This window comes from Triticum dicoccoides, chromosome 5B (genome assembly GCF_002162155.2).
Source record: "Triticum dicoccoides isolate Atlit2015 ecotype Zavitan chromosome 5B, WEW_v2.0, whole genome shotgun sequence".
NCBI classification, from domain to species: Eukaryota; Viridiplantae; Streptophyta; class Magnoliopsida; order Poales; family Poaceae; genus Triticum; species Triticum dicoccoides.
The window spans coordinates 196,657,347-196,670,813 of record NC_041389.1 but is presented as its reverse complement, the minus strand read 5'-3'; the positions used below and the strand labels follow the sequence as shown (position 1 = coordinate 196,670,813).

Sequence of the window (13,467 nt, the reverse complement as noted above, 5' to 3'; positions counted from 1 at the left end):
CGGGTTAAGTTAACCGCCGGGAGTGAAGTAGCTAACTGCTAGAAATCACGGCAGTTAGCACCAACTTAACTACCAGGACTGAAAATACTTTTTTTCTTTTTCATTCTTTTTCCTGGGTCACACTAACTCTTGGGACTGATTCTACTAACTGACGGGACTGCGGTAGTTAGCACCAAGTTAACTGTCGGATTGAAGAGACTAATTTTTTTTCATGGGTGATGCTAATTGTCTGGACTGGAATAGCTCACTGTCGGGCCTGCATCAGTTAACATCAACTTAACTGTGATGATTGCCGAGGTTAACTTCGACTGGATTTTTTCGCTTGGGTCATGCTAACTGTCGGGACTGAAATAGCTAACTATCTGGAGACGAGCAAGTTAACTGTAGATACTAATTATTTTCCTTTGTTTTTCTGCTGAGTCACGCTAACCGCCACAGATTGCAAAGTATAATTGCCATTTGTTCACCAGCGTTAACTGCCATTTTTTCGTTTTTCTATTTTTTCTATATAATAGCAAACTACCATAGTAACACGAATTTAACTGGTACAGTTAACTAAATGGAACTATCAAATTAACTGCGCCAAAGTTAACTGAAATTAATTTCTACGGTAATAGTTACTCCCTCCGTTCCAAATTACTCGTCGTGGTTTTAGTTCACATTTGAACTAAAACCACGACGAGTAATTTGGAACGGAGGGAGTATATCATAGGGAATCACAGTAGCACAATTGCCTGACAATGAACTGTTAACTTCATGAAACATGATCAATTAACTGAATGAGGATTTTTTTGACAAAAATATGGCCCTAGGGCCTCATTTCATTGATTGATCAGAGAGGGAAAAAAGTACAAAGTAAGGGAAGTGGCAATTAAAGCGAGATTACAATCTGCCCGAATTTCATTTGGGGCAGCGTCCTACAGTACAAGACCAAACATGTAATAGAAATGATGGTGGCTCGAATATCCCGTCCAGCTGGTGAATCCCGGCCGCCAACCAACACCTTGCTTCACCCATGATACGACTGATTGGGCGTGCACCGAGTGTTGTTGAAGATGCGGGCATTGCGTTCCTTCCACAACATCTATGCACCAACGCAAATGGTCGTCTTCCTGTGCACCAGAGCCGGCAGTGCCTAGAGCTATCATGTCCATGATGCTTTGAGGGATCGGCCCCTGGTGGTTGCTAGTGTCGCCATCCGTAGCATGGAGAACGGGTGTCCCAGCTTGTTGTTGATGCAGTTCCAAACCTCTGCCGAGAAGGGGTAGGCTGCCAGCAGGTGAGCAGCCGTTTTCGGCGTTGTCGAGCAGAGCGAGCAGTTTGGGTTGTGTGGAATGCCCCTGATGGACTGGTTATCTGCAATAGAAGCACAAAATCTAACTTCTATTTTAGATACTGCATAAATAACATAAGGCACACATATCTATTTCTAATACATAAAACATGGATTAGAGCCCCTGGGAGGGTCCAAAACACACTGTACGCTCGCATTCTTTTCACAGAATAAACAGAACCTTACCTATTCAGCTCATTTAGTGATTTAGATCAAATTTACTAACGAGCCGCATCATTTTTGTTTCTGTAGATAACTGCATCAGGAAAAAAAAAACTGCTTGCTGAATGCTGCCTGTTAAGCTCCAAATGAAACCGTTGGATAACTGCTGCTTGTTAAACTCCAATTAACTGCTTGCTAGTTGCTACCCGCTGCATATAAAAGAACTGCTTGTGAACATCCAATTAACCGGGAGCCATGCTGCTAGCTAACTGCAAGTGACCTACTGGTAACTGCCACAATTTCTGTAGGAGTTGAGCACAAGAGGGATATGAGAACAAGTTTCCTTTATTCAGTAGTAGTAGTAGCCTTTTTTTGATGAGCAGCAAGTAAAATGGTTCCACGTCTCAACTTAATTTAGTTAGGTAATAGAGGGGGCTTTCAGGTTATTCATTTTCAACTGAATTTAACTAATCTCATAGTAGTGTTTTTTGGAGTACACCTCCATTACATACATGTATAACACAGCAGTACATATGAATCGTGTCTGGTGTACTTAGCATTTGAATTCTTAATTACCAGGGAAAAGAGAGGCGACCTTGGCCTTGGTGGTGGTGCGTACTTACCGGATAGAAGCTTTTGCACGAGCCTGCATTCGACAAACCCGGTTGACTCTGGCGATAGACAGCATCATCGATGATGAGACGTCCTTGCCGGCGCTTATGCAAGAGCATCAGATTAACTGAAGTTAGCTACATTTATTTTTAACAGCAAGAGGATCAGATTGTGCGGCACCGACACCGTGGTGACAACACAACAGCAGACCGATGTGTTAACTTTTCCTGTTTTTAATAACTTATGCAAATTCCATAGTTAACTATTACAGAAGCAAAAAAAGTTAACTTCTTTTGTTTTCAACGCACCAACGGATGAAAATCAGCAAGCTAATAGAAATCACTAAAATAAATTTGACTGAAGAGAGAACAGGGGCCAAATTCTGCAGTTAACAAGGTTAATACATCAGTTAACACTTTAATTTAACACAGCTAACTATTATTCTCTAACTGCCCCATGACAAAATACTAACTGCCACACGAACGACAACTAGCTGTTGCGGAAGAACTGCAACAATGGGGGATGGGGAGAGCACCAATTAACTGTCGTCCAACTGCTGCTTGTAGAGGAACTCGAATGGCCGTCTATAACTCATGCTTCCTCGATGCACTGCTGCCTGTGCGTTGCTTTCCATGTGGCGGACGGTTCAGAGTATGAGAGAGTCAAAGGGGAAGACAGGGAGGGGATGAAAACCACGAGCTTACTGCCGATGCCGACTACCGCCGCCAGTGCGCAGCACCAGAGCCACGCGCCCCTCAATGCCTCCCAGCTGAGGTTGCTCGACGCTGAAAGACCACGCCCCAGTGAGGCAGGGCCGAAGGACCACGTCGCGGCCATCTGGGTTCGCGGTCCTCCACTCCGCGTCTGCGTGGCAGCTTGACGCCGGCGAGGACTGATGTAGGTGCGGCGGAGTTCGTCCCCAAGCCGCGATGTTAAGGGAATCGTACCCAAGTCTGCTGTTGACGTCGCTGGCTTCATCCCCGTCATGGGCCCAGCAGCTACTGTAGTCTTGTCGCTCGATTTCGTCGCTCGAAATCCGCAGCTGGCTAGCGCGAGGAGGCCTCAGAAGAAACAGGACAACTGGGGGGAATCGTCGCCGCTGCCGCCGTGCACTCCCTCGCTCCGGTTATCGCCATCGCTCACTCGCGCGAGGCGGCCCCAAAGCTACAGAGAAGCGGGTAATCGTTGCTGCTGTCGCCGCACATGCCCTCGCTCCGGCTGCCGCCGTCTCTCACACACGCGAGGCGGCCTTGAAGCTACAGGTTAACCGGGGAATGTTGCCATCTCCGTCGCTCACTACCTGTAGGATGTAGCCACCGGTGGTAGGTATGTCTTGGGCGGGGGCGGATCGAGATCCGACAGGGATTTTGATTTGTAGTTTCATAATACGGGTTACTAAATAACCTTATTTAGGAACTCTAGAGGGGTTTCTAAATAGTCCCACCCTATAGAATATTTCATTTTCATTGCCTTTCGGATGTTTTACGCGACAGACATGTGTTTGCAGGCCGAAGAAACCCCGTGCACCATATTCTACTAGATCAAAGGCCAGAAGGTGGATGTGGGAAAGGGGGTGATAATGAACCCCTTGCAACCCACGTTCCACAACCAACCGATCCCCGCTGGGCACTTCAGGGTTAACTTGTCCAGTGTGAAATCGGGGCACGAGGATTTGCCTTCTCCGGTACAGCATGTGGGAGAGGACAACTAGACCCCGCCGCGGATTGGAAGCTACAAGGGTTGGGTGCTGCTATGGCCGAAGAATCTTATTCGTCTAGAGCCGGCTGAGAGCACACAAATAACCACATATCAACAAGCATGTGTGGAGACCACCACCCCGCCTATGCAATTACCAGCTCCTGTAGTGCCGGGTGAGAGCGAGGGATGACGTGATGAAGGGGATGCAATAGTACTGGCTTATGTAATTGGTCCTGCGGAACAGAGAATGGATGATGAGACGGAGGTCGACCCAATGGCTTTCCTCAATACAAACGCGTATGATTGTGACATAGATATGATGAGTCAACCATATGACAAATCGGGCTATCAGCATGCTAATGTGGATATGGATGATCTGCCCGGGCAGGAAGGTTGTAGCAGGGATTGCAAGAAGTCTCTCTTCATGAGATCCTCACAGGACACGCCTGAAGATGTCCTCTCAACACAGGCTCAACTAGCCGGGGTTCATAAAGTGCTTAGCCCGGGAACACCGGGGCAGGGGTTAAGGAAGGGTCTGGAAGGTGTGCCCAAGAAAAAGGAGAGGAAGAGATCGGGGAAGATAACTGCCTCTAAACAAGCCAGAGCACATAACAGCCAGACGATGGATTCTGAAGAGCGTGTGCCCGTGAAAGGTACGACCATGTTCCATCTCACGGGCGAGCCGATGCTACCGCCAAAACCGCTGGAGGCACTATCAGGGGATCTCAGGAGACTGCACGACCATGTGCTGTCGACTGAGAAAAGCCTACTAGCCTCGAAGGATCCAGGATATCCGACATACATGGCTCATGTGCCTGAGGGGAAGTGCTACATCGACACACGGCCCGAGGAGGTGTTCTTCCTGTGGTTTGACCATATCTTTGAGATGTTTCTGACAAGGTGGCTCGATTATACAATCGTCCGTCTTTTTGCGCTACATATGAGCTCCGTCATGAACAGAGAAGAAGTCTCGCAAATCTATGTGGCGGATCTGTACTACATGCACGAGTCTTTCTTGAGTCTCGGCGACTTTGAGCGTGAAACTGCTAGGGACTACCTCCAAAACTTCATGGTACAGAATAAGGACCAGGAAATTGTCCTCCTGCCTTATCATCCAAAGTAAGTCAATTCCGTACAACCCTTTCGTACATTTCAATTATTCCTTCTCGCTCATATGGAGAATAATTTGAGGTGTCTTTTTCCCGCAGCAATGGGTGCGCCGTCCTTATCATTCTTTACCTGCGAGTCTCCCACACCGTGTATTTCGATCCTTCCAGAGACTACGAGAAGAAGTACTACACCCACATAATGAATATTCTAGATGATGCTCTCCAAGGCTTCAACATTAGAGGTGGCCACATGCAGATCAGGAAACAAAGGAACAAGAAGATGGGTTTCGCGCATAAAACTAACTTCTGCTGCATCCAAATCCCAAAACCAAGCAAGAAAGATGGATTCTACATCCTCCATCTCATGATTGAGTTCAGCACGGATCACCAAAAGCTTCGCATGATAGGCAGAAATGATGATCATATCCACAAGTGGGTAGAATCTCATGGACAAGCGGATTATATACTCAGAAGAGATGACTTCTTTCACATCCAAAGGGACATTACGACGATCATCATGAAAGAAGACGTCGATGAGAAGGAATGTTCCATCACGGCCCTATATCGCGAGCTGACGTCTGAACTCGCATAGGCATGCAACGTCATGACCTCATGCCGTTCAAGATGCTAGGGTCCATCCTCGATGATATGGAAGGATGGAACTTCTAGTGATTTACGATGCCGATGATGATGATATGTGTCGGTTGAACTTGTATACTTTCTGTAACGATGAAACTTTCTGATGTCCATGGTCCGTGCCGAACTTGCATAATGCTACTTTGTTAGTTTGGGTACGATGACCTGCGTACCTCTAGTTAATTAGTTTGCGTACTATATGTTGCATCTAGTTGCTAACCCTTTCTTTTTCGTGTTGCTCTAGTATATTTTGTTGCATATGATTGTACATCCTCTTGATGAAGATGCATCTCTAACAGGTACCTAGCTTCTTGATGGCAAGATGGCAGTGCTATGCCGTGTACAAAGGGAAGGTTCCGGGGGTGTACAACGAGTGGCCTGAGTGTCAGGCGCAAGTGAATGGGTTCTCGGGCGCCAGCCATAAAGGCTTCAAAAGCAGACAAGAAGGAGAAGCTAGTAACTTGAGGTTCACGCTAGCGCGAAAGAGGACTCGTAACCGCCGCTTCATGTACTGCATAGTTCCGCTCTCACTCGTAGTGATAGCTCTTCTCGCATATACCTTTGTTTAGATGGATGACGTTGTAGTTGCAAGTATTTGAGACTTGCTTGTATCGCTATTTTCGAGATGATGACAAGATACCACTGTCACATCCCTAGCTTCTGGTGCTGTCTAGTGTTTGCATCTTGCTTGCATCATGTTTAAATTTTTTAAACTTGAACTGAGGAATTTTGGAAGCCTCAAAAATTTAAATAAAAGAGGGGCAAAGAACCCTGGAAAATGCATTCAATGTTTCCAAAATGGCCTTAAATAATGTTGGTTATATTTTGGCAAGGGTTTTGCACCAAACCAAAAATAATGAACATTTTTTGAGGAATATTTTGAGCACTGAATTTAAATCATTATTCTAGTTGCATTTGGAATTATATTCATAATATGTATAGAATATACTTTCAAATACCCTGGAACATTTTATGTGCATTTGGATCAGCCCATTCAACAACATAAAAAAAATATCCAGAGGATATTTTGTACTGTTTTTGAATCTGTTTTGATTTTTAAACAGTGGCAAAAGATTAAATAAAAGAAAAACAGAACAGAAATATAAAAAAAAGAGCAGAAGACCTACCTGGCGCCTACCTGTGCGGCCTGCTGCAGAAGCCGGCCCAGCCCATCTCCACTCCCCCCTGTCGTCTTCCTCCGCCAGTAGGCAGCGCGCGTGGCCGACGCACGCCGGCACACGCTCGGCCACCTCCTGCCTCCCTGCTTGCCTCCGCTACTCCCTGGAGACGCCACGCGGCCCCCTCGACCCTCTCTCACTCTCCCGTGTCTCACCCTCCGTCCCTATCGCCCTCTGCTCTCTCTACCTCCCGCCACCGAACGGAGCCCGTCGCCGCCGACCAGCGCTCGCGCGGCCGCAGCCATCCCGAAGCCTCTCCGACACGCCCTCGAGCTCCGCCGGTCCTCCCTCGTCCTCCTCGTCGCCTCACGCGACCAGAAGAGCCCCGGAGCGCCGCCCCCGACATTTTCCCCCTCCTCGGCCGCCGGAGATCCGCCTCGCCGTCCCGCTCGCTCCGACGCTTCCCCGGCCCCGTCGTCTGCACCAGCCAACTCCCCGTGAGCTCCTCTTCCTTCTCCCCCTAGTCACGTTGCTCGAGCTGCCCCCAAACCCCGTTGGCCATCACGGCCGAGAGCTCGGCTCCGCCGGCCATGTCGCCATCATGGCCACAGACGCGTAAGCTCGAAAACGAGCACGTCAGCGTGCTCAGCGAACCCCCAGGAGCACATAGCACCCTCCGGTTTCTCCTCTAGTGCACCGTAGCTCCTTCTCCCCTCCCCGCCGAACTCCGGCCGTCCTAAAGCTCGACGCCGTCGGTGCTGTAGATGACCTCAGCCCCTCCCGCTTGCCTAGATGGATGCGGCTGAGCGCCAGCTACGCGTAGATGATCGCTGTCGCCGATTTGGTCGCCGGAGGAGCGTTTCCGACGCCCTCCGCCGTTGCTGGCGTCACCGGCGACGAGCCGCGGGTCAACTCCGGCGAGTTGACCCGGGTTTGACCAAGCTGACGTGGCTGGCTTAATTAGCCACTAACCACCGCACCGTGTCACAGACAGCCGGGCCCCACCGCCTAACTAACCGGCTAACTAAAATAGATTAAGTTTAATCTAATTGCAGTGGCCCCACGCGTCAGTTTTGACCGTGCTGATGTGGCCGTTGACTGGGCCCGCACGTCAGCGACCCTAACGAGCACCGTGACACTGACCAGTGGACCCCACTGGCCAGGTTTGACCTGGACCAGCCCTTTGACCCTGCTGACGTCATGCTTACTCAATGCTGATGCAGTATTTATTTTCTGGAATTAAAATAAATCAGAAATGATTTATAAATTTCAGAAAATACCCAAAACTTCAAAAATTCATAGTAATTCAACCGTAACTCCAAATGAGATAAATTATATATGAAAAATGATCAGAAAAATCCAATCTACCATCTGTACCATTTTCATGCATGTTAGAACAACTTATACCTGCTAATCAGGTCAAATCAATTAAATGGATTTGAATAATCACATATGGAGTTTGAATTTGAATCTTGTATTCAAACCAACTTCATTTAATCTGTTGCTAGTTGCATTAGCTCAAAACACATTCATATTGCCATGTCATGATTATGCATCATATTGTGCATTGCATTGATTATGTTTCTTCTTTGTTTGTCGGTGTTTGTCCCCTCTCGGTAGACGATGTTCCGACGTTGTGATCGTTGACACTGATGAAGACTCAATGTTATCTTCAGAAGTGCCAGGCAAGCAAAACCCCCTTGTTCATTCCGATACAATCCTACTCTCTCGCCCTGCTCTCTTTTACTGCATTAGGACAACAACGATTCAACTGTTACTTGCTGCGGTAGCTGAACCCCTTTATCCTCTGCATGACCTGTCATTTCCATAGTAAATAGATGAAACCCACTAGCATGAGTAGGAGTTGTTTGAGCCCTGTTGTGCCCACTCATTCATGCTTGTTTGTCATGCCTGCTACTACTTAGAGTTGAGTCAGGTCTGATTCATCGGGAATGAATCAGAGGTGGTGAACATGTCCTACTGTGTGTGAGCTAAGTGTGTGAATACGATTTGGTAAAGGTATCGGTGAGAGGCCATGTAGGAGTACATGGTGGGTTGTCTCATTGAAGCCGTCCTTAGGAACTGAGTTCTGTGTTTGTGATCCATGATTCAGCTACTACCATGCATTGGGCCCTGAAATATGACCCCGCTCGACTTCTTATTCATCCTTGTCCTCTGTCCAGGAGTTGCAAGTAGTTTCTGGTGTTTGTAGTATGCTGGAGGCCGTGCGCAGCGCTGACCGAAGGGGTGGGCTGTGATGCGGTAGGCACATGGCCGGGTATACCGGGCACCCGTTTGGTGTCACGGAACCCTGTTCTCATCGTTTGGGGCTGTGAGCGAAACCCCGGCCGGATCTCCTCATGGATGGAACCCAAATAGGCGATAAACCTGGACTAGAGACTTGAGTGTTTAGGTAGGTCGTGGTCTACACCCACGTCGACTTTCACTTGAAGTCTGCCGAGCACATGTCGTGTGCAGACGCTAAGTGGTGGAAACATGTATGAAGAAGTACACCCCTGCAGGGTTAACATCATCTATTCGAATAGCCGTGTCCGCGGTAAAGGACTTCTGGGTTGCCTATAACAGTTCATAGACAAGTGAAAGTGGATACTCTAAAATGCGCAAGATAAGCGTGAGTGCTATGGATGGCGTTCTCGTAGGGAGACGGGAGCGGATCCATAGTGGTGTATTGATATGGTGAATATGTGGACTCGTGTGCGCCACCTCAAAAGAGTTACTTGCAGTCGTAGTTCAGGATAGCCACCGAGTCAAAGCTGGCTTGCTGCAGTTAAACCCCACCATCCCTTTGTTGATAATGATGCATATCTAGTTAGTTCTGATGTAAGTCTTGTTGGGTACATTTGTACTCACGTTTGCCTATTTTATGTTTTGTAGAGAGACTTCGGTCTCGCTAGTAGTTCCGCGTGGACTTCGACGTTTAGCTTGATACCTCAGCTACGATCTTGTGCCCTCGGCAGGATCTGGTAGATAGTCAGGCTTCTCAGCCTTTTCATTTATAGATGTCTGTACCCACACATGATAGCTCCCGCTTGTGCTTTGATTTGTATGCTCTGAATGTTGGGTCATGAGACCCCTGTTTGTAATATCTCGCTCCTCGGAGCCTAATGAATACATACTTGTGTCGTAGAGTCATGTTGTGATGCCTTGTTGTATTTGCACATATCGAGCATACTGTGTGTATGATTGAAATGCTTGGTATGTGTGGGATCTGACTATCTAGTTGTTTATCTTTAGTAGCCTCTCTTACCTGGAAATGTCTCCTAGTGTTTCCATATGGTAGCTTGCTACTCCTCCGGAACACTTAGGCTGGCCGGCATGTGTCCTTCTTCGTTCCTGTGTCTGTCCCCTCGGGGAAATGTCACACTTTGAGTACCGGAGTCCTGTTAGCCCGCTACAGCCTGGTTTACCGGAGTCCTGCTAGCCCAGTGCTACAGCCCGAACCCACTTGCTGATGACCGACACGTTCAAGGCTGGGTCATGGATGCCTGTCCCTGTAAGTCTGTGCCACTTTGGGTTTACGACTAGTCATGTCAGCCCGGGCTCCTTATCATATGGATGCTAGCGACACTGTCATATACGTGAGACAAAAGGCGCAAACGGTCCCGGGCAAAGGTAAGGCGACACCCGTGGGGATACCGTGCGTGAGGCCGCAAAGTGATATGAGGTGTTACAGGCTAGATCGATGTGACACTGAGTCGGGTCCTGACAGCGTTGGTATCAGAGCTTGACTGCCTGTAGGATTACCAAGCCAAACTGGTTGAAGTTGTGTCTAGAAATGCTTTAGTTATGTAAGGGAATTGATTGTGGGATGGAACGTAAGGCTGTTTTTACTCCTTATACCTCATGGCCTTCTGATCTGAGTCATCCTCTTCTCTTCTACGGGGATTAAGAACTAGGCCTTCTCATCTATCTATGAGGAGTTACTAATCCATAGACCTATAGAATTGTTAGTTTTAAATCTCAGTTCAGCCTTTACTACTTCTGTATGTTAACTGATGATCTCGAAACCTTGATATTGTGCTTCTGAGTGGCTATGCCACCATTTCTGTAGTATGTCTCCAAACTTTTGAGCATTTACAGCCGTTATGCTGTCCGAGTCATCCCAGGTTTCTAAATAGCCTGATGCATTTGCAAATCCTTTCTTTCCGTTCCCGATGTCCTTTATGGTCAGAATAAGCACACTAACCGGTGCGTTGAGGTAATTTATTGCCTTGACATATATGTTGGAGCTATTATTATGACCCTAGTTGTTTTAGGGAGTCACCTAGTAATCTAGCAATGTCTTGTGTCCCAGTGTGATGATTCTGGCCTTTATTCTCGGAAGCATCCCGTGATGCTACTTAGTAGTAGGTATTCTATTCCTGGGTTTTGAACCCGAGACTCACACTACTTACCTCATGATGATAGTCTTTGCTCGTTCCTTTAGGATATTAGTAACCTTTGCATTAGTCCTCGAGGTCCGTGGTATTTCCTTCTTCCAAATACTATGAACCACTTATGGAAGAAGTTTGTTGGATCAAAAGGATCACAACAGGAGTGCCCTCGATGAGTTCTCCATTCACAATTGTGATTCTGCAAGTTCTACCTTTCTGCATGGGTTATCTGGAAGAAACCTGTTGAACTTGGTTCGACATATTAATCCATGCATCCACAACTCGAAAGGATATATGTCCCCTTGAGTTGTCCCTCTTCAGTCGTATTCCGACCTTCATCTATCAATTGATAGTCAGGAGTAATTGTGCATTCGTGTTATCGATGCCTATTATTCTTGTGGTCCGTCGAGCCATTCTATTCTGGAATGACTAGGAGAAACAAACTCCAGTACCTTGTCCATTTCCAGGATTGGGTCAAAGAAGTTGTGCTCCGTAGATCAAATTGCTAATCCAGCTTTTGTTCTGCTCTACCTTGGAGTATTACCATCTTTTATATCGGGATTGTTATGGGAATTGCACACCATCCTACGAACTCTTGGTACAGTGATACTTCTCTCCATCATTATTCATTTCTTGGTTCCCGTGTTGTTGCAACCGGAATGCCGACAAGTGAATCATGATGTGTGAAATCAATACTCCTAGCAACCTTGTTGCTTGGTAGTTAAAGGACAATAATTTCATTCTTAGCGTGTTGGTTCTTGAATCATCATTCTAAGACTATTCGTGCTACCTAGTCCTTATTTCTGGTGCACTCTTCGATCAATGAGTTAGGGTTTCAATCCCTTGCCTATTTGATCACATCATCTTGCCTCGAAAAGCAAGATTGTTCTCAAGCTTAGTAACATACCGGTGGTTCGTGATTTTCTGAATATCTTCTCGGAAGTATCACCAGGTCGTTACCTGACCGCTATGTTGAGTTCGTGAACAAGTTGGTTTATTCCTGTAAACCACCCTTTCTCCAAGAATCCATGTTGGATACCCCTGAGCTAGTTGGTTAAGCCAAACAACAACTTGGAGAGTTGGAAGATAAAAGATTGTCTGACTTAGTCATTTTAAGGGATATCTTTTTGTGTGTGTGTTGAAGAAAGATGATATCTTTATTGGTTGATCCTCGTGATCAATTGTTGGATCTATTATCTTACCCAAACCTCTTATTTGAGTATGGGCTATCGTCAAATCAAATCAGAACCAACGATATTCGTAATGTTGTCTTACTCGTGGTTGTTCCTCGAGCATACACCATTATATCTTTCGGGTCTGACCAATGCTATCACCTTGTTCACATAGTTATGGAATTCCATCTCCATGGGAACCTGGATGAGTTGTTGTTGAGCCCATCAGCAGCATTTTGTCTCCTCCATGATTCATGTTGAACATCAAGTTAGTGTTGGAAACTTTTGTAAGCAATGCCTTCGTGTTCCGTTCATGAAGCTTATGCTTGGATGAAAGAAGTGACTCCCTCTAATTCATGTGCATTTGATGCAAGTTGCCGCCGTGAACTCGAGAAAGCTTGTTTTTGCCTCCTCTGGAATCATCCCAAGTCAGTCATGCATGGGCGAAGTATTCCGTGGTCTGTTAGACTGATCATCTTCATTCCATATGAATTCTGTAGCACACTAAGCCACTGACTGACTTGTTTAAGAGAAAGGAGTTGTTGTGCTATCCTAGGTCATGCACAAGATTCTGATATCCTCAATGATGGTTCCCCACCGGAACTCGGTAGTGTTCTATTATAAGACTTCTACGTGGTCATGTTTGTCTGGGACAACATGTTCACATGTTTGTAGCAGAACCAGCTCATGTTTTGGAGCTTGCTATCGTAGTTCATCTCCCGAGAATCCCGCAACGTCATCTCGTCGATTTGTGTTGCAAACTTTCTTTTTCTTTCTAGACTCGATGAGTCTGGAATATCCTGACACCAGCCAGATCTCAATCTCAGGCAGATATGATGGTTGGAACATTTCCCAAGAACTATAATATTGGTCTCTCGATAACCGGTAAGGTGGATGTCATGGCCAACACACCCATCCGGGAGACCTATTATTATAGTATCTTGATTGAGGAAGTTGGCCACCTCCCCATAAGGACTTCGTAGGATTTACTCCCTAGCTATGCCTTATGATTTTTGTGTTTCTGAAGTACGACCTTACTTGATGTTCTAGATACCAGACTATTTCAAGGAATGGGATACGCTAGTACATCAAGGAGAACATTAGAAGCGGAGTGCTAAATGTCTCTCGGTCGATCATCCAGATTTTGGTTCCTTGGCCTCGCTAAGATGAAATCTGAGAAGGTGTTATCTTCCTTTGCATATGCATTGTCCATCAGTATTCATCGTGGTAGTA

The 13,467-nt window shown here is 46.6% G+C and overlaps 1 long non-coding RNA gene across 2 annotated transcripts; it reads right to left on the bottom strand.

Moving 5' to 3' along the window:
• Nucleotides 1-776: 776 nt before the first annotated feature.
• Nucleotides 777-3,476, bottom strand: LOC119308060. Of its 2 annotated transcripts, none has more exons than XR_005149776.1 (3): nt 2,119-3,476; nt 1,520-1,704; nt 777-1,376 (listed from the first exon to the last, which is right to left on the bottom strand). It is a non-coding gene; the product is annotated as an uncharacterized LOC119308060 (long non-coding RNA). The 2 variants fall into 2 exon arrangements; XR_005149775.1 differs by having other exon boundaries at nt 778-1,356.
• Nucleotides 3,477-13,467: the final 9,991 nt, after the last annotated feature.